Consider the following 20,038-nt stretch of genomic DNA (forward strand, 5'->3'; position numbering starts at 1 on the left):
GAGTTTCATTTAAGCCAGAAAGGGGTACTTCCTTCTTTCTATCCTCCTCCTCATAAGTGGTACTTCCTTCTTTCTATCCTCCTCCTCATCCTGGTAAGGAAGAGGAGCGACTCCATAGGTTGGACCCTAGGAGAGCTCTGAGCTTTTATATTTCTAGGATGTCCAGGGTCAGAGTAGCGATCAACTCTTTGTGGGGTATGCTGGACACTGATTGGGCCAGGCTGTTACCAAACAGTCCTTGTCCAGGTGGATTATCCTCCCCATTACTGAATGTTAGATTTGCGGGCAAGGACCCTCCTGAAGGGTTGCAAGCTCATTCCACTAGGGGCGTGGGTACTTCCACAACCCTGCAGCGCGGAGTTCCTATTAGGAGTATTTGTGACACAGAGACATGGGCTTCTATCCACACCTTTGTCAAACATTACTCCCTGGATATGCTCCATGGTCAAGATATGGCCTTTGGTAAGGCGGTTCTTTATTCTGCCATCTGATTGGGTATTCCAAATTCTTTTCCCTCCTCCATTTTCTGGTACTGCTTTGGGAGTCTGTCAAAGATGTGGAATACGTTGGAGGACCGAATACATTCGAAGAACAAGTTACTTGCCAACAGGTAACGTTCTTTCGACTGGATGTTACTCCAACGTATTCCACATCGCCCTCCCAGCCTGCCCCTCTGGAGAATTTCCTATGCGATTGCAGCTTACATTCCTGCAAGGCTATGTGCAGTTAAGCAGGCATTGTGTGCGAGCATGTCCCACGTTATGGAGGAAAAAACATAAACTGAGGCTACAGGCGCTGTGCGTCCTAATTATAACATCCAGTGACATCGCCCTCAACGGAGGCCTTTGCTGGACATCGACCCGACGGCATTGATGCAGGACGTTCTCTGCCGAAAAATTTCCAAAGTACACCGCTGTGGACATTACATGTCAAATATGTGGAATACGTTGGAGGAACATCCAGTCGAAAGAACGTTACCAATTGGTAAGTAACTTGTTCTTCTAAAATATTGACTGAATTTTTTTCAGGAAACTGAGGTGCGCCAGGGACGGGACGGAGTGCTCATGGAATATGGACACTTTGTTTGTTGCATGTATGTTTCTGACTTTTTGGTACCAGAGTCAGCTATTTCTCGCTTGCACCCCAAACACAAAGGAGCCACTATTGAGAGATTCCATAGCTCTGAGCATTTGAAGTAATCGAATACCCGTTTCCAAATCTGGTGTGCTCAACCACTTTTCTATTTTTACATAGTCATGATGAGCCACAAGAGGGGGGTCCAGGCCCCAACCACAGTTTTTTCCAGAGCAGAGGTCAAGAGATTGAATTGAAGTCCACATAGCACAGGTATAGTTTCCTTTTGCTAATAGATGTTTCTGCTGCAAATTATTGTAGAACACAAGTACTGAGCACTGTGCTATGGGACTTTCTAAAGCCAGTTTGGAATTTATTTAGTCGGCCGCTTGATTCAGCCCCCTCAAAAGCAAAGAAGCAAAAATCTTAGGGCAAGAATCCAGCATGGCCAGTAGCCTGAAGATGGTTGGGTTTTGGGGATCACCCTTCTTATGGACAGGGATCAATATAGATTTAGTCCAGCTGCTTGGTATTGAGCCAGTATGTATTATAACTCTGAACCAGAACTCCAAAACCCGAGACCAATAATCTAGATTTGATTTATATATGAGGTTGGGGACTGCAGCCCTGGAAGAATGCAGTCGCATGTTAATTCCCCTAAATGACCAATGTATCGAAATCCAATTTTAGTTTGCCATCCACAGGCTTAACCCGCTGCTCACTCTGTCATCGTAGGAGAGGGTTGTGAATCTAAGAGTAGTGCCATGGTTTTACTCATGTCCCAGTTGTAATTGCCAGCAAATTTACCATCCATTCAGCTCCAGAAGCGCATATGCATATAATCTTATCATATTTACATTGGACCATATTGCCTTGACTATTTAATCGTATTACCGAGCATTTACGCATGTCTCTGGGCTGGCACGTTGCTCCCGAACTGCATGTCCAACTCAAGAGCTTGTGATCGCTGGGTGTATTAGTGACGTACGAGATTTCACTACATAGATACCAAAATCCATGATTTATAAATATGCAATCCAAACAAGAGTGCGATTTACCATTTGACAAGGTTGTATCACCTCCGCCTTAGTGTTGAGGCAAATTTAGATTGTGGGCTTTCAAACAGTTGCCCGAACCTGATATTTTATGTCTTGTTACGTGGCAGGGTTTATTCTGTATAACCATACGTATTTCATGATCTGTCTGTTCCTCATTGTGTAATTCATACTCATTGGTCTCATTAAAATTCTCAGCAACCATAACCTGCCCAGTGGGATATAGTTCAAACCAATGATATAGAATGGTATCCACTTTCCTCCTCAGGGATTGTATAGCTTCAGCCCCCGGTGGATCCTAGACATTTTTGAGTATTTTAAAAGTCTCAGTCTGGAGCATGAATGATGACCGGTAATAGGTACGGAGAGGCAATGCCTGTAATAAAAGGGGTTTGTGTATAGATAGATCTACGATAAATGGGCAGACCTCCCTTCGGGCACCCCCTAAAGCCACCTATAGCAGGTTTACATAAGATACTATCTCCGTCAATGACAAAATTGTCCAACAACCAAGTCTCCTGCAACAAAAAAACATTGCTAGTCAGCAACAATAACAAGCCAGCTGGGTTGGACAGGAAGAAATTGAATCTGCGAGCATTCCATGATATCCAGTTGGCACATATATTTGTGTCAGGTCACAGGAGCATATCGGGGATCCATTTCTCAACCCTATGTGTGGCGGCGTTATGTGTTACAGTACACAAGGTAGCCAACAAACTAGACCTTTCGGTGGCATGCAGACCCTGGGGCTTTGTTAATGGGGCGCCAGCAAGAGATTCCGGCGCCACTTCCTCTTCGTCTGCATATATAGTTTGCTTTCGGCATACCGTTAGCTGGAAGCCTATTTTTCGCAGTGCTGAGTGCTAAGTGCTAAACAAGGTTGTCATAGCTGGTGAAGCAAGTTCCATTGTAGCCCTGTTCGTGGGGCTGTCTACTTTTGGAAGTCCCATGGGTGCAATGTCTTTGCTTTGGATGTTTCGGGGGTTGGGACGTTATGGAATAAGTTCATGATAAAGCCACGGTTCATAAATGGGCTGGATGCTCTGAGATTTATTTCTTCCAGTTTTATTTATTTGCCAAAAGGTAAGTCCACATAGTCATTTGAGTTCCTTCGGAGCCTTCTACGTGGTGCTTCTGTCTGATGTGTATTGGAATGGTGTCTAGTCAAATGGTCGACAGACAAATGGTCGACACAATTTGGTCGACAGGACAAATGATCACATTTTTTTTTTAGTTATATATATTTTTTTAGTTTTTCGTTTAGGGAAAAAAAGGGGATTTTAGCAAAAAAAAGGGGGTTGGAGGGGACCCCCCCCCCCCCAAAAAAAATGTGAAAAAAAAAAATCGACCATTTGACCTGTCGACCTTTTGGTGTCGACCATTTAGATTCAACCAGTTGACCTACAACCATTGGAATCAATTACTAGTTTGTTTATTTATTTGTAATGCGCGCCAGACCCGGAGGTATCGGGGCACAGAGGCACAGTGACAAACATGAATACTGTCATCTTGTCGTTACATAATAGAAAAGTACATTAGGATGGGAGGCAGTCAAATGGCAATGTGACAAGTATATACATACACAGATGTTCAAGCCTTTGTAGTCTGCTGTTTGGGATTCGATGTAAGTATTCATATTGTTCATGCTATTCATAGGTGTCGTCTTTCATGCTTTTACAGTAGTGTTTGGCACACGTGACTTTTCCAGCCATGTTATGGGGCAGTGTTAATAGACACATTAGCATCAAGTGTTGTTGCTTTATTGCCTGAGTTAAGTATGGTGCAGGGGTTGAACCCAATGCATTTAGCAGACCTGTCACATAATCTTGTGGCGCCAATGTTGCGGTTTTTGCAGGGCCATTATTTTGCAACCATCTATGTAAGGGGCCGTGTAAATGGACTTCTCTAGATGTCCCATCCTCTTAAGTAGAGGTCGTCCTGGTGAGCCCTGTTGTCGCACTCAAAACCCAAACAATGGTGCAACGCAATGGGACTGTGCCAGGAATAGATGAGTGCTCAGGCAGGTTGGTAGCCGCAACCGGTACAGGGGCCAAGACTTCCGTTGATTTCCTTTTAGATGGTAGCATTTTCCCATTGAAATGCAGTGTCTGAGTCCACCCTTTCGCTGCCTGCATGTTATGCAACCTCTAGTCGTTGCATTTGTGTGTTGGCAGTGCGCCCTCATTATTTCCATGTCCTTAGCAATTGCAAGTGACATGTTATGGGAGGCAGTACTGTGATGGTGCAAGGCCCTCAGGCCTATCTCTTCCTCTTTGATAGGCGGTTCCCTCACTTCATCAACTTCCTCTTATCTCCAGCTGTCCCCCACTCTCTTCCCCTGGCTAACTTGCTCTCCTCTACTTCCTCCTCTGCACCATCTCAAGCTCATTCCACCTCTCCACACGGCGTACCTCTGATCTGTACCCCTCCCCGGAAGGTCTTTAAGGCTGGCAACATTCTCTATCTCGCCACTCTCAATTCTCGCTCGGCTGTTAAACACTCCTCTGACATCTGTCACCTCCTAGAAGAACTCGACCTTGATATCCTCTGTATCACCGAGACGTGGTTCACAGCCAGCTCTGTCACAAGTTTTGACACTCTCCTCCCCGATGGCTACAAGATCCTCTCAGCCCCCCGATCCAACCGGCCTTGAGGGGGTGTAGCCCTGATCTTCTCTGAGTGGATTCCGGCCTCTCTCATTCCCACTCAAGCGTACTCCTCTTTTGAATGTCTAGTCTGCAGGCTCTCTCTCTCCTAGCCACTCTTACTGTTGCTACTCTCTACCGGCCCCCTGGTCAAATCACCTCTTTTCGCTCTGAGTGGGCTGACCTCTCCTCCTCCCTCTGGGCTTCAACCACTCAACCTCTCCTCCTTGGTGACCTCAATATCCATCTTGATTCTTCCTGTCCCTCATCTGCACTCTTTCGCGACCTCTGCGATTCACTCTCCCTCTATAGCCTTCCCTTCCGGCCCGACTCACTGCTGGGCACACACTTCACGTCTTGATCTCATGCCGCCTCCCCCTCTCTACCCCTCTTACCACTCACTCCTCTCTCCTGAAATGATCACTGCCTCCTCTCCTCTCATCTCTCCATATCCCCCCCCCAAGCCAAGTCCACTCCTAGATTGCCACCCAACTTCTCGGATATCTGGCCCATGAAGCGTGTCAGTCGAGGCCTTTGCTGCAACCTTCTCACCCCCTCCTCCACCCCAGGCTGACTCGCACTCTGACACAGCCCTCTCTCTTCTCTACTCCTCTTGATACTCTTTCCCCCGTCATGAGGATCCGTTTGAAGTCCAAAGCCAAGTGCAATTCTTGGTATGACTGTGACCTAGCTGCACTTAAACGGAAGTGTAGGTCGGCGAGAGGAAATGGAGTGCTTCTTACTCATCCTCTGACAAACTGGTCTGCCGCCTGCTCCAAAGGCAATACCGACTCGCTGTCCGCACTAAGAAGAGAGTCCACATACAAGCCCGCTTCTCTGCGGCATTTAACAATTCGGCCGAACTCTTCAAAATCTGCAAGCAGCTGGCCAACCCTGCTGCAGTCTCCACCCCTCCTCTCACCCCCAGGCTCTTTGCAATGCCCTTGCATCTCACTTTATCTCTAAAACCCCAGGACATCCTGTCCACCCTCTCCTCCGTCTCGACTTGCTGACCCTCCCTCAGCTACCCCTCCCCCTTTCTCCTCCTTTCCTCTTTTCTCCCCTGATGAGGTAGCTAGACAAGTCCGATCTATGAAAACCTCATTAAAACAGGTCCATCCCTGTTCCTCTAAAACCATCAAGGACCACATTGACACCCTTGCTCCGGCCCTTGACGATTCCTACAACCTCTCCTTTGCCCCTGGCTCTTCCCCTCCCATCTTAAGCACTCCCTTGTGCATCCTCTCCTCAATAAATCCACTGCTGATCCATCATGTCCGGCAAACTACCACCCAATTTCTATTACTCCCTTTTTGGGTAAGCTCCTGGAAAAGCTGGCCACCTCCCAGCTTAATCTTCATTCTGACTGTTTGCTCCCTCCATGACCACCAATCTGGCTTCAGAGCTGCCAGAAGCCTGGAAACTGCTCTCCTGAACATCCATGAAGACCTGCTCTCCAACCTCGATTCTAACATCCCCTCTGTCCTCATCCTACTTGATCTCTCCTCTGCGTTCAACACGGTCAAACACCCTGCTCAATCGTCTCCCTGACAACCCATCGGCAAGGAACTCACTAACCTAGGGTTTTCCCAAAGAGTTACAGATCCAACCCACTATAAAGGTCGCACCCATGACTGGGTGGCAGACCACAACTGCTCATCCTCCATCACCACCATCTCGCCTAACTGTGGACGGATCACTCTTGCATCCATTTCACTATTCCCACTGAATCTACCTACAAAGTACTCTCCTATGTCCCACCAGCTAAGGTCAGGAGCTCCAAATAATTCACTAAGCACAACCTCCTCCCTTTCTTGGACGTCCCAGGACTCAAACCACCCTTTGTAAGCGACACCATCGGTCTCCACGACATCTACGCTCACACTCTCTGAAGCAATTGATGCAATAGTCCTGATTGAAGACAAAAAAAGAAAAAATCTATGCATACCACCTCCTGGTTCACGGAAGAGCTATCATCCCTTCGCTCTAGCAAACCCCTTCCCCTAGCCAAATGGCAGTCTAAGCCCAGTGACTCCACCCTGGAAGAATTGAAAAAGCTATCATTGCAATATAAAAAAAGCCATATTCAAAGCTAAGTCCGAATCCTTCAACCTACTGATCCCCAATGCCAACTCTAAATCCAAAGAAATGTTTGCCATTTTTAAAGATCTCATCACTCCCTCCTCCAGTGCAGACAAGATAATTAAAGATGAAGCTTAGTGCTCCAGCATACAGGCAGCCCTCCTTAACAAAATCAAACTTCTCCAAGACAAAATACAAACGCAACGCAAAGCGCTACCTAAGCCCGATTGCCATGCCCAACAGCCCTCCTCACAATCCTTCCACACCTCTCTTCTCCTTCAGAGACTTCTCTGAATCGGATGTCTCAGATCTTCTACAGCTTCTTAAACCTTCCACTTGTAAAGGAGACATTTGCCCACCGGACATCATCAAAGATTGCGCTGACGTACTGACTCCGATGATCACGGCATTCATCAATGCCTCTTACTCCACAGGAATCGTACCACTCCGCCTAAAAGAAGCATGGGTCCTCCTCCTTCTAAAAAAAAAAAAAAAAACTCCCTTGATCCCTCGTGCCCTAACAACTACCGCCCAATCACCACTGAACCGAATCTCCTTCAAATCTTAGCTAAAGCAGCACACAGCCAGATCCAACACTACCTGGAATCTAACGCCATCCTAAGTAAAAGGCAATCAGGCTTCCGCAAAGGCCATGGCACGGAAACAGCCCTCTTGGATTTAAAAACCCCAAATTACGGAGATAATGGATAATGGCGAACCAGCCCTCCTACTACTCCTGGATCTTTCGGCTGCGTTTGATCTCAAGATTCTTACCTCCCATCTCTCCAATGCAGCTCACTTCTCCAATCAGGCCTCTTCGTGGATAACTACCTTCCTAGAAGGCCGAGCCATGAAGGTTTACTCTGACCAGGCCAATGCAGCCCCCACCACTATACACTGCAGAGTTCTCCAGGGATCCTGCACTGCCCCACACTCTACAATCTGTTTACTAAGTCCCTCTTCGGCAAACTCGACTCCCTCGGCATAGCTTACTCTAATTATGCTGATGATACACAAGTACTCCTCCCTCTCACTGGATCATACGACCAAGATGCAGCTGCCCTCCTTCAAATATACGCCACCAACCAAGCCTGGATTGCAGCCAACGGGATGTGCCTAAATGGAGACAAAACTGAGATCATCCTCCTAAGCCCTAAAGAAATACTGCCCAAGCTCGACCAAAAATATTGCAACTTCACCATCGACAACACCATCATCCCTGTTTCCTCCTCGGTAAAGACCCTTGCAGTCTTCCTAGACTCCACCTTATCGATGACTCGACGGGTCAATGCCATTACCTCTGCCTCCGCCCATACCACCATACTAATGCCCTTAAACCCTTCCTTTCCAGCCAAAACTGCCTCTCCATCTCTCGAGCCACTAGTGGAGCTAAATTGGATTACTGTAATGCTCTCCTAGCAGGCACTATAACGTGCTCAGAGCAGCCCTCAGTATCCCCAAAAGAGACCACGTCACGCAGGCTAGACGGGCCGCCCACTGGCTCCCGGTAAAGGAGAGGATCACAAGACCCTCACTTTTTTTTTTATTGATATTTTATTTCTATCACGCTCGTACACAAGTGTTTCAGAGTGCGACAAGGCAAGGGAGGGGGAACAGGGGAGAACAAAAGAGCGATCTTACTAGGCCCAGTGACATTGAGAACGCACAAGTGCATGCGAAAGGGGAGGGGGAAAGTGCATGGAAGGAGGGGGAAGTGGAAAGTGCGAAGCAGAGGAGAAACAGATAAATAACAATAAATAAATAATAAAGGCAACAAACAGTGGCAATGCAGCCAGTAATTTGCAAGTGCTAGGTTTAAGGCAGAAGACAGGGTAGGTCTGATAAGTGCAGGAAGAAAAAGGGGGGCTGTATGGGGGCCTTAACAAACAAATGCCTCATCCTCACTGCCCCACCCTACCTATCTGAAACTATCTCAAGGGATACCTCCTCTCGGCCTAAGAGAAGTCACTATGCCAATCAACTGTGCATACCTCCCATCAAAAGAGCATAGGCAGAGGGAGTTGGTTTTCCTCACCTAGCTCCCAAACTTTAGAACGCCTTGCCCAATGAACTCAGGGCCAAAACCTTCCTCACAGCTTTTCACAAAACCCTCAATACAACACTCTTTAATTAACCTCTCCCCCGCCTCCCTCTACCCCTTCGCCCACCCTACTCGGCATGTTTGGTCTGTCTACCATTGTTATCTGATCTTACTTCATTGTCATGTAACAAAGTATTTTTTTTCCTGTAACCTGCAGCAACTATGTATTTTTCCTCCTGTAACCAGCAACTATTCTCTGTAACAGCGCCACGGGCTAAGGGCTGATGCGCGCAATATAAATAATAATAAATAAATAACCTGGGTATCACTGATCAGGCTCTGGCCTGGCTTACCTCTTTTCTCTCTGATCAACCCTCACAGGTACAACTTGGGTCCTTCCGATCTTCTATCTCCCCCTCTACATGTGGTGTCCCCCAGGGGTCTAACATCTCGACCTGGCTTTTCAACCAATACCCGGCAACTCTCGCCTACTGCATCTGCATTTTCTGCTCAACTTTCCAGTGCTATGCTAACGACACCCAACTCATTTTAAGGCTTTCTTCAGCCTCCTCCTCCCCTTCCCTCATCTCTGATTGTCTAATCGCCATTCAAAATTGGTGTGCCGCCAACGATCTATGTCTAAATGCCAACAAGACAGAGATCCTCTTTATTGGTACAGCATATCCATCCTTTTTTTTATTAGGATTTATATAGCGCAGAACCACTGACCCTAAGGCTTAAGGGCGCTGAGAAATACACAGAACAAATAAAACGGCTAAAAGCTACAAGAGAAAAAAGAACAGGTGCAGGAGGTCTAGCGTTCAGACCCAGATAGTGTTAGTTAAACAAATAGGTCTTCAATCCTTTTCTGAACACACTGTTGGAATTGTCAGTTCTCAATTTCAGGGGAAGGTTATGCCAGGCGATGGGAGCCTTTCCTCTCAATCTCTGGCCGGCCTCACTTGGCCCTCCTCCTAACCCCACCTGCGTAGCTAAGAACCTCAGGGTTATCTTTGACTCTACACTTTCCTTCTCTGCACACATCTGACGTCTTCAGAAAGTCAAACTTCTTATTGCACCACCTTAGAGGTACTTTCCTCTCCTTCCCTCAAAAGCTCACTGTCTCCCAAGCGCTGGTTCTCTCCAGACTGGATTACTGTAACAGCCTCTTTCTAAATGTACCTGCCTCCACTCTACGCCCTTTACAACTAATCCAGAACAGGACTGCAAGACTTGTCCTTGGCCTCAAGCCCTGGGATCGTATCTCTCCAGCCCTGAAATCCCTTCATTGGCTCCCAGTGGATGCAAGGATTAAATTTAAAACCCTCTGCATTGTCCATAAGACTTTCTGGGGCCTGGGTCCAAAATACCTTCAACTATGCCTCTGTAAATAACTCCCGCTCGAGCCCTCCTCTACTTCTAACTCCCCCGGGGTTAGTGGTTTTGCAAAGAAACGAGCTTGGGGTAGATCTGTCTTCAGCTGTTACCTCCCTTTGGAACAGCCTCCCGGCCACCTTGAACCATTGCCCCCCTTTTCGCCTGTTGATCTGTTTCTTCTCTTGGCATCGTGCACCTTGCCACCCTCTGTTCTGTCATTCGGGCCCAGGTACCTGCTCACCCTGCCACCCTCCTGCTGTGCCTCCAGACCACCCTCTGCACCATGGTTCTGTATCTATACCCATACAGCCCCCCTCCCACTGTTCTTCTGCACTTATCAGATATACCGTATCTGACTAATTTTCACCTGCCACTTGCTGGCTGCAATACCATGGTGTATCCCCCTTATTCATTTAATTTAATATTTATTTGTTTCCTCTCCTCTGCTCTGCACTTTCCACCCCCCGCCCCTTCCATGCACTTTCCCCCTTTTCCCTTTTCGATGCACTTGTGCTTTCTTAAATGTCACTGGGCCTAGTAAGATCGCCGTTTTCATTTTTGTTCTCCCTTTTCCCATCCCTTTTTGCCTGACCGCGCTCTGAAACACGTGTATGAGCGCAATATAAATAAAATATAATTTGATTTCATTTCATTTTAACACCAATGGCAGTGCTGTGTTCTTCGTCAATCTGGTCCATAGCCAATGGTTGTGTTGTAAGATAGTCGACAATACATCAGGAGGACCAATATTTATTTCATTGTTGGACTGAGTTGAGGACAAGCCCCTCTGTGAATTCTCTGTTTGTTATTCTCATGGGTGTGTATGATGTAATCCACAACTCTCCCTAAAACATGTTTAAGCTCTTGTTCCGCTGCCATAGTGGAGCAGAGTACAAAAAGTGCCTCAATAGAGGCCAATACCGCATTCAGTGTAGGGCAGGAAGGGGTGGCCTTCCTGGGAGGACTCTGTGGGGTTGAGCTGTCAGACACAGTAGTTTCTGCATCAGAATCGTCATCACTGAGTGAGGAATCAACCATGCTGGAATATGATAGCAATTGATCCAAATCCGGGGTATCGGATGGGAGCCAGTAATGTTATTAAAGTTTGCAGAGGAATTGAGTTCCCTTTGCTTGTCCCAATTAGTTTATTGTGAAATCCAGGCATAAGTTAAGGGGGAATGATTGTTTTCGATACTTGGAGACAGTGGCGTCGCTGGGGGGTCGGGGCCCCCCCTGTGAAACCCTGTGCCCCCCCCTTGTTCTCCCCTACCTAAGACGAGCAGTGACCATGTTCTCCCCTTACTTTTGTCTGCGCCCCCCCTACTTTTGTCTTTGGCCCCCTCTGTGTCCCTCCTAAATTTGATTTCTGGCGACGCCACTGCTTGGAGACAATGCCTGGTTTTCCTCCGTAAACATAGGACACGTTGCTATGTCACTTGGTATTAACTTGGGTAGCACAGGCAAACTAATGTCCTCGGACACGATGGGTGATGGTGTCCCATAATAGTCAGTAATTTAATTTGCGGGGGAGCTTTTAAAGTTGGTTTCACTACACATGCTGCTTCGTTCAGAAGAGGTGTTAGCTGCGGGGGACTGCGTCGAAGTTTTCCCCGCCGTGTAATGGAGCTGCGCTGGGTCGGCTTCAAGGCAGTGTGATTCAACAGTTAAAATTGAGGCTGTTAGGGCAAAGTACTCACCCAATCTTCTGGTGGCCAGGTGAGGCAAAGTGAAGCACATTCAGCCCCGGTCAACCACGGTTAACCACTCCTCGCACCACTCTCTGCGCCTCACTATTTATAATCATGTGATGAGGATTTCATCACACAGCTTACAACTTTGTTCAATTTCATTGTCTCCTTCCTGCCCTTTTTTCCTTCATCCCCTTTGTCTTTCAAATTGGCCGACTCTTTTTCATTTAGTTTTTCCCCCATTGTTTAATGTATCAGGTTAGTTTTTTTTTTGGTGCATTTCTTCGTCTCACTTAAATCCTGCTCTGCTTATTTAGTGGTACTCCTTACTGCAGAATGAGCAAAATCACAGCACAATTATACACCCACAAATCTAACATTATTTGGCAAATTATTCACAATGTCTAGGCAGACCACAAGTATGTTATCAGGAAACATATTTGATTGTGGTTTAATGTATGTTGTCAAACAAACCTTCAATGGATTTCCTTTCTCCTGCAGATTCCTCATCTGATAGATAACCCCTTCCAGCTCTGCTGCTCGGAAAAACCTTCGACAGGGAGCGTTTAAGCGTTGCACAATTGTGCTTCAAAGATGTCGGTGACCGACCCGCACGATATCTTTGTGTGGCGCCTCGGCACGGGTCCTGACACTGAGGGGTGCTCTCTGTGTCAATGAAAATGAATCTGAAGCCTCTTCTGGAGCCAGCGGGCAGCCAAACTTGCATTGGGCCGACTGCCGTCAAAATCGTGGTCGACTGTTGAGAGGCCAAGACAGAGGGGCCAACCTCCAAGAAGAAAAAATAAACATTGGTGCAAGACCAAGAAGCGCTCCCACTCACAGAGCCACTCTTCCTCGTCCCATAAAAAGAAGAGGCGCGTTGGCACCGACATGATTCCGACTCCGCGTCGGAGCGATGTAAGCCATCGGCAGGGCTGACAACCCATCAGGAATGGGAGGAGTTCAAAGTGCAAATGATATCAATGTCCAAAAAGGGTGCTGTATTTGCGGGTATGCCCCCAAACAGCAGGCCCTGGTGGCTTCAGCAGCGCTCGGCACCCCCGACCCCACGCAAGCTCTGATGCTGACGTCGTCGTCGTTGTTGAAAGTACCTTTGGGCTCAGCACCTAAGAAGACGGCTAAGCCCTCGACATTGGGACCTTCCCGTGAGCCTCAGGGCTCGGGCATGCTCCGAAGACCCTCTGTGCCCAAGCCTCAGCCAGCGCCGACAACCACATTTTCAGCATCAAAGGATAAGCCCTCTGTGCTGACTACGGGCGATCATTCCTTCATCCCACTGTCCCGGTCCGACCGTTTCAGATCTATGCTGCACATTTTTGGCGCCGATTTGTAGGAGGTGACGGGGCGAGCGACCAAGGAAAGGTTGATGCAATTTATGCAGGGGTCGGGGGCGTCGATTATTTTGCCGACCAGGCAGACTGCCTGGCCTTAGCACAGGGGCTGCATGATGCAAGTGGTTTGGATACATCCCCGGATTTGGAGTTCCAAAAATCCCAAGCTTGCACCCACACACATACCAAGTTTAGGTTGCTAGAAGGAAGGGTGATCGACACTTTAGGACTGAATGCTTCAGCTGTTCCAATCCAGGGTTATAAATTAACCAATATCCTAGATGAGGGTTCCACTTTGGAGAGGCACATGCCTCTGAATCCAGCGGTAGCCTCCTTATGGTAGCGAACCTGTTCTATTCCTCTGGTCAGCTCCACGGCGACCGGTGAATACAGGCTGGCACGAGGGGACCCATCATTTAGTCATCTACCCTTCTCCGGAAGGGCTAGTTCAGGCAGCCACTGTTTCCACCAGCTTCTTCAACCTCAGACTTTCCTTCGGACAGGGAAGGCAAGAGGCTGAATGCTGTTGCAAGAAATTCTTTACAGCTGGCAGCATGGCCCTGAAGGCCATTAATGTGTCCTGTGGGTTTGTTAAGTATTTGTTTGGCCTCTGGAAGGCAGTGGAACAAGCAGCTCAATATATCCCGGAAGGGGAGATATGGTATGGCTTTGTACAGCTGGTGGACGACGGGAAGGCGGTAGCCAGGCAGTTGCTGCAAACTGACCTGGACGTGGCAGTCTGCGTTGGCTGTTCAATGGGATCGGCAGTAGTGCTCAGGAGACAGGCTTACCTGCGCTCTTCAGGCTTTTCATCTAACGGCCAGAACAGGCTGCTGGACATGCCTTTTTGAGGGAAGAGTTCCTTTTTGATCCGAAAGCAGACGACTCCCTGGAGAGGTTTAAGGAGTCGGCAATTGCTGCAAATTTGCTGGTCCTAGCTGCGCAGCCGGCCAAGCCTGCCTTCAGTTTTCCCTCAAGAGGCAGCGGCTACAGCCAGTATGTCCCCTACAGCAGAAAGGTGCAGCTCTGCAGGCCAGGTACGAACCAAAGCGTTTCTTGTGCTCCACAAGGGGCAGATGGGCTTCCAGGGGCCAGCAGGCAACAGCAACAGTAGGGGTTGGGGGTGGATGGCTCCACCCTCAAAGCCACTTTGATTTTCTCCTCCCAAAACTCACCGGTTGGTGGACGGCTGTCTGAGCATTGGTCCCAGTGGCAGGAGATTACCTCCGACTTCTGGGTCCTAGAGTTCGTATAGTGGGGCTATTGTCGCTCTTTTTAAGGAAACCTTCGGACAGACTCCCACCACCTGCATGCCAACTGGAAACGGAGCTCAAGGAAGAACTGCGAGCCATGTTGTTGAAGGGTTGCATGGAAGAGGTACCACCCAAGCAGAGCGGGTTGGGCAGGTATTTCCTGGTACCCAAGAAGGCAGGAGGTCTCCTTCCCATCTTGGACCTCAGGGCCTTCAACAAATTCCTGAGGAAGGACACATTTAGGGTGGTGATGTTGAGTGATTCTCCCCGCTCTCGAACTGCAGGGCTGGCTGGTGTCCATAGATCTCTAGGCTGCATACTTCCATGTGTCGATACATCACAAGCACAGGAAGTTCCTGAGGTTCCTCATAGGGGCAAGCACCATCAGTTCAAGGTTCTTCCCTTTGGGTTGACCACCTCTCAAAAGGTCTTCATCAAGCACCTGGTAGTAGTCGCAGCTCACTTCCGGAGTACATGTATTCCCATACCTGGACGACTGGCTGATCCGAGGCGCAATTCAGCAGAGCAGATGTTGTCTCACCTGGAGGACAACATGCTCTCTACTTCACAAGCTGGGCTTCTCCCTGAACTTGCAGAAGTGTCACATGACACCAGGCCCGAGGCTCCACTTCATCTGGCCAGTTCTAGACACACTGGTAGGGAAGGCCTTCCCACCCGAGGACAGAGACCAGCATTGCACATATGCGGAGTTTGTTCCAGAACTACGATGCCTTACCAGCGGCTTCCTTCCTCTGCCTCTTAGGCTTCAAGGCCTCCTGTATTTTTCTAGTGCCAGAGGCCTGGCTGCAAATGAGATCTCTGCAGTGGCTCCTTTGAAGTCAGTGGTCCCAGTACCTCGGAAACCATCAAGGATTCCCTCGGGGTGTCCAGGTCAGTGGTCAACGACCTCCTCTGGTGGGCCGACAGCAGCAATCTACTGGCAGGGGAACCCTTCTGGCTGATGTGGCCCCAGGCCCGAGTGGTCATGGATGCATCCTTGAAGGGTTGGGGGCACTCACTGCAAGGACTTGCAGGTGAGCGACCTTTGGTCAGCAATGGCAGCCAAGTGGCACATCAACAGGCTGGAGTTGCAAGCCATCAGGCTAGCCCTGAAGGTGTTCACCCCGTCTCTGAAGGGGAAGCATGTCCCCGTCTTGACGGACAATACTGTCGCCATGCACTACCTGAACCAGCAAGGTGGCGTGCACTCCCTCCCCCCGCTGTAGAGAGGCGATGCAGCTCTGGTTCTGGCTGTTGGAGAACCGAATCTCGATCTCTCCAGTTCATCTGGCGGGGACAGAGAACAGTTTGGCGGATGCTCTGAGCAGGCAGAGCATGGTCTCACATGAGTGTTAAGTGTGCTGGGAAGTACTAGAGGTCTTCTCTAACTGCGGTACCCCCCGACAGTGGACCCGTTTGCCACAGTAGCCAACAGGACGTGCAGACAGTTTTGCTTGCAGGAATTCCCAGTGAACAGCACGTCAGGGGACGCATTTCTGGTGGATTGGACCTTCCGTTTCCACTACGCCTTCCCACCGATTCTCAGAAGATTGAGGAGGTTTCGAGCGACCATGATCTTGATCGCCCCAGATTGGCGGAGGACGACGTGGTACCTGAACCTTCTGGATTTGACCATCTGCCCATCTCTCCGATTGCATCGCTGCCCGGATCTCCTGACCCATTCGGATGGACGGATGCTCCGCCTGAATCCATAATCTCTCAACCTACTTGCGTGGCTCTTTAGAGGATGAGATACAATGACTGGGCCCTCTCTGTGGAGGTACTCAGTGTTGCTGGCTGCACGCAGACCGTCTACAAGATCTCTGTATGCGTGCAGGTGGAGAAGATGTGGGAGATGGTACAAGGAACGTGAAATTGACCCCATCTCTTGCCCCACCACTACAGTGATGGAGTTCCTTCTATCACTGGCCTCAGCAGGCCTTCAGGTCACCACAGTCAAAAAGGGTATTTGGCGGCCTTGTCTTTGTTCAAAAGGTCTTCGGATCAAGGTTGCTTTTTCACAATCCTTCTTATGGCCCAATTCCTGAAGGGTCTTGTGAATAAGTTTCCGCCAACTCCTTTTGTTGTCCCAGATTGGGATTTAAATCTGGTTCTTACTTTCCTGATTGCAGCTCCCTTTGAGCCATTGCATTCTTCCTCTTTACGGCCGGGGTTCCTCCCGAAGGTGGTTTCTGAGTTTCATCTTTCGCAGTCTATTGATCCGCCTGTATTTTACCCACCTACGCATCCCTCTGAGGACGGGCGATTTCATTGATTGGACCCCAAAAGGGCCTTGAGTTTTTACCTCGCTAGGACAGCAGAATACTGAAAGCCTGATCAGCTATTCATTGCTTACTCTTTGGCCAGGAAAGGTCTAGCTGTAACTAAGCAGACGCTCTCCCGGTGGATTATTTTATGCATTGCAGAATGCTACCAATATGCTGGCACTGCCTCCAGACTTCGGAGCACATTAGACCAGAGGGGTTACCGCATCTACATCCTTGCAGAGGGGTGCCCTGATCAGAGATTTTTGCTGAGCGGCTACTTGGTCCTCACTCCACACTTTTACAAGACATTACAGTCTAGACATCGCCCATGGGGCTGACGCATGTTTTAGCAGGGCGGTGTTACAAAACCTGTTGCTGTAAACTTTCTACCCGCCTCCACTGGTCCACTGCTTTGGGAGTCTATCGGATGAGGAATCTGCAGGAGAAAGGCAATCTATTGAAGGACAAATTACTCACTGTAATTTTCTTTCTATGGATTCTTCACCCGCAGATTCCTCATCATCCCTCCCATCCATCCTGCTCAGAAAGCGTCATCAGTTGGTGAGGTCTCTTTCCGGAGGGAGTATACGGGATGATGATCCTACAGTGATTGTTTCTGGTGTGGCAAGCCTCTTGTCTTTCTCATTCACCAATTTTTCAACAAATAAAATAAATAAATAATTATAATTCTTTCTAGTACTGATTGTTGTATCCATATGGGGTCCATTTTATCTTTACCCTTTTACTGGCCATTTGGTCTTCTTTTCTCTGTTTTCCTTTGCAGCGGTCAAGCACAGGGGGGAAAAAAGGCGGGACTGATGTATGGGGCGCAGTGACGCAGTATATATACCATGCCCGATGTCACTTCCGGAGCCGATGATCGAGCACTGAGCTAGACTGGTCGATGATCGGCCGAGTCGAGGTCCACTACGCCCCCTGTCGAAGATTTTTCCAAGTAAAAGAGCTGGAAGGGGATTTCATTGGATTACTTTTCTCCCGCAGGTTCCTCATCTGAAAGATATCCCATCCAGCTTCACTGCTTCAGAATAATTTTTTAGACAGGGTTGTTGTTGACCTCGACTCGGCTGACTATCGTCTTGCCCGGTACTCGATCGTCTGCTCCAGGCGTGACGTCAGGCATTGTATACAAAATCTGTCACTACGCCCCATAACGCAGCTTTTTTCCGGGCGCTTGTCACGCTGCTTGGGAATACGGTAGAGTCTTTGACTTTGGACTTATTGGATGTTTTCAGAAAACATTTTCTAATTCCTTGACGCGAGATGTCCGTCGCCTCGGTTTCAGATTTCAAATGGTCTACCGATTGTCACACCAAGATGCCCATCACTGACCCGCATGAGATGACTTTGGTGCCTCGGCATGGGTCACGGGACAGAAGGGTGTGTCATGCACACAAAATGCAGCCGAAATCCTTGCACAATGGGGCTTTTAAGCTCGCACTAGGTCGACCACCATCAAAATCTCTGGCGCATTCGACGGTTCGGTCCGCAGAGGCTGAAACCTAGGGGCATACCCCGAGAAAGAACATCAGCGAAAAAAGAAACAGTCTCACTTGAGGAGCCATTCTTCCTCATCCCATAAGAAGAGTCACCACCATCGTTGGAACTCTGATTCGTCGACAGAAAGAGGTAGGCCATTGGCAGGGCCTACCACTCAGCAGGAGTGGGAGGATTTCAAAACCTCCATGCTCGAAGTGTTAAAAAGCATGTCACTGTAGGTGCGGGTAACCCTGACACCCCCATGCAGCAGGCCTCGGAAGCAAGAGTGGCACTCAGCGTTTCCGACCCCTCACATGCCCCAGTGCCGACGCCATCGGCGTCAGTGAATCCTTTGAAGGAGGCGTCAATCTCGGTCGATACCTGTAACCACGCTGTCTGCGCCAAAGGACAAGCCGTCGGTACAGACGCTCATCAATAAATCCTTCAAAAACCACCGTACAGACCCCCACCACCTCTGATCCAACTGGGACTCGAGCTCCAGGAAGAACTGCAAGCCCTGTTGTTGAAGGGTGCTATGGAAGAGGTGCCTCCCGAACAGAGATCGGGTTGTATTCCCGGTATTTCCTGGTACCCAAAAACGGAGGAGGTTTCTGTCCCATTCTGGACCTCAGGGACTTGAACAAGTTCATGAGGAAAGACAAATTCAGGATGGTGATGCTCTCGACCTACATGACTGGCTGGTGTCAATAGATCTGCAGGACGCTTACTTTCATGTGCCGGTGCTTCGAGAGCACAGGACATTTCTGAGGTTTATCATAGGGGACAAGCAATATCAGTTCAAAGTGCTCCCCTTTTGTCTGACCTCCACTCCAAGAGTCTTGACCAAGCTCATGGCAGTAGTGGCGGCTCACCTTCGGAGATCCGGGGTCCATGTATCCCCATACCTGGATGACTGGCTGAACCGAGGGAAGTCAGCGGCCGGGTTTTGTCTCACCTGGAGGACACCTGTCTGCTACTGCACAGGCTGGGCTTCTCTCTCCCATGTGACACCAGTCGAAAGGCTCCAGTTCATCGGTGCAGTCCTAGACAGCTGGGTTGGGAAGGCTTTCCCTCCCGAGTAGAGAGTCAACACCATGCCACAGATGGTGGACTTGTTCTGGAACCATGCCACTCTACCAGCAGCTTCCTTAATCCGCCTCTTAGGTCTCATGGCCTTCTGTATTTTTCTAGTGCCAGAGGCCCTGCTGTGCATGAGATCCCTACAGTGGCTTCTAAGGGGTCAATGGTCACAGCACCCTGGAGCTCTTGGATCCCCTCAATGTATCCAGACATGTGGTCAACGACCTCATCTGGTAGGTGGAACCCTTCTGGCCTCCATGGCCTCAGTCCTGAGTAGTCACGGATGTGTCTCTGAAGGGTTGAGGCGCTCACTGCGAGGACTTGCAGGTGAGGGGCCTTTGGTCAGCAACGGAAGCCTGGTGGCACATAAACAGGCTGGAGTTGTGAGCCATCAGGTTAGCCCTGAAAGCGTTTGCTCCGTCCCTGGAGGGGAAGCATGTCCTGATTCCGACGGACAAAACAGTGGCCATGCACTACTTAAACAAGCAAGGTGGCATCCACTACCACCCCCTCTACAGAGTGGTGATGCAGCTGTGGTTCTGGTAATTGGAGAACCGGACCTATGTCTCAGACGTTCCTCTGGCAGGGACGGAGAACAGTTTGACGGATGCTCTGAGCAGGCAGAGC

At 49.1% G+C, this 20,038-nt stretch overlaps 1 protein-coding gene across 2 annotated transcripts in view; it reads left to right on the forward strand.

Moving 5' to 3' along the window:
* The window catches only part of PTPN23 (protein tyrosine phosphatase non-receptor type 23), a 1,404,706-nt gene that overhangs the window by 1,064,914 nt on the left and 319,754 nt on the right, over nt 1-20,038 (forward strand). The gene's annotated exons all lie outside the window — the stretch shown is intronic.

The sequence above is a fragment of the Ambystoma mexicanum genome, chromosome 2p (assembly GCF_040938575.1).
Source record: "Ambystoma mexicanum isolate Mex_15411 chromosome 2p, UKY_AmexF1_1, whole genome shotgun sequence".
Lineage (NCBI taxonomy): Eukaryota > Metazoa > Chordata > Amphibia > Caudata > Ambystomatidae > Ambystoma > Ambystoma mexicanum.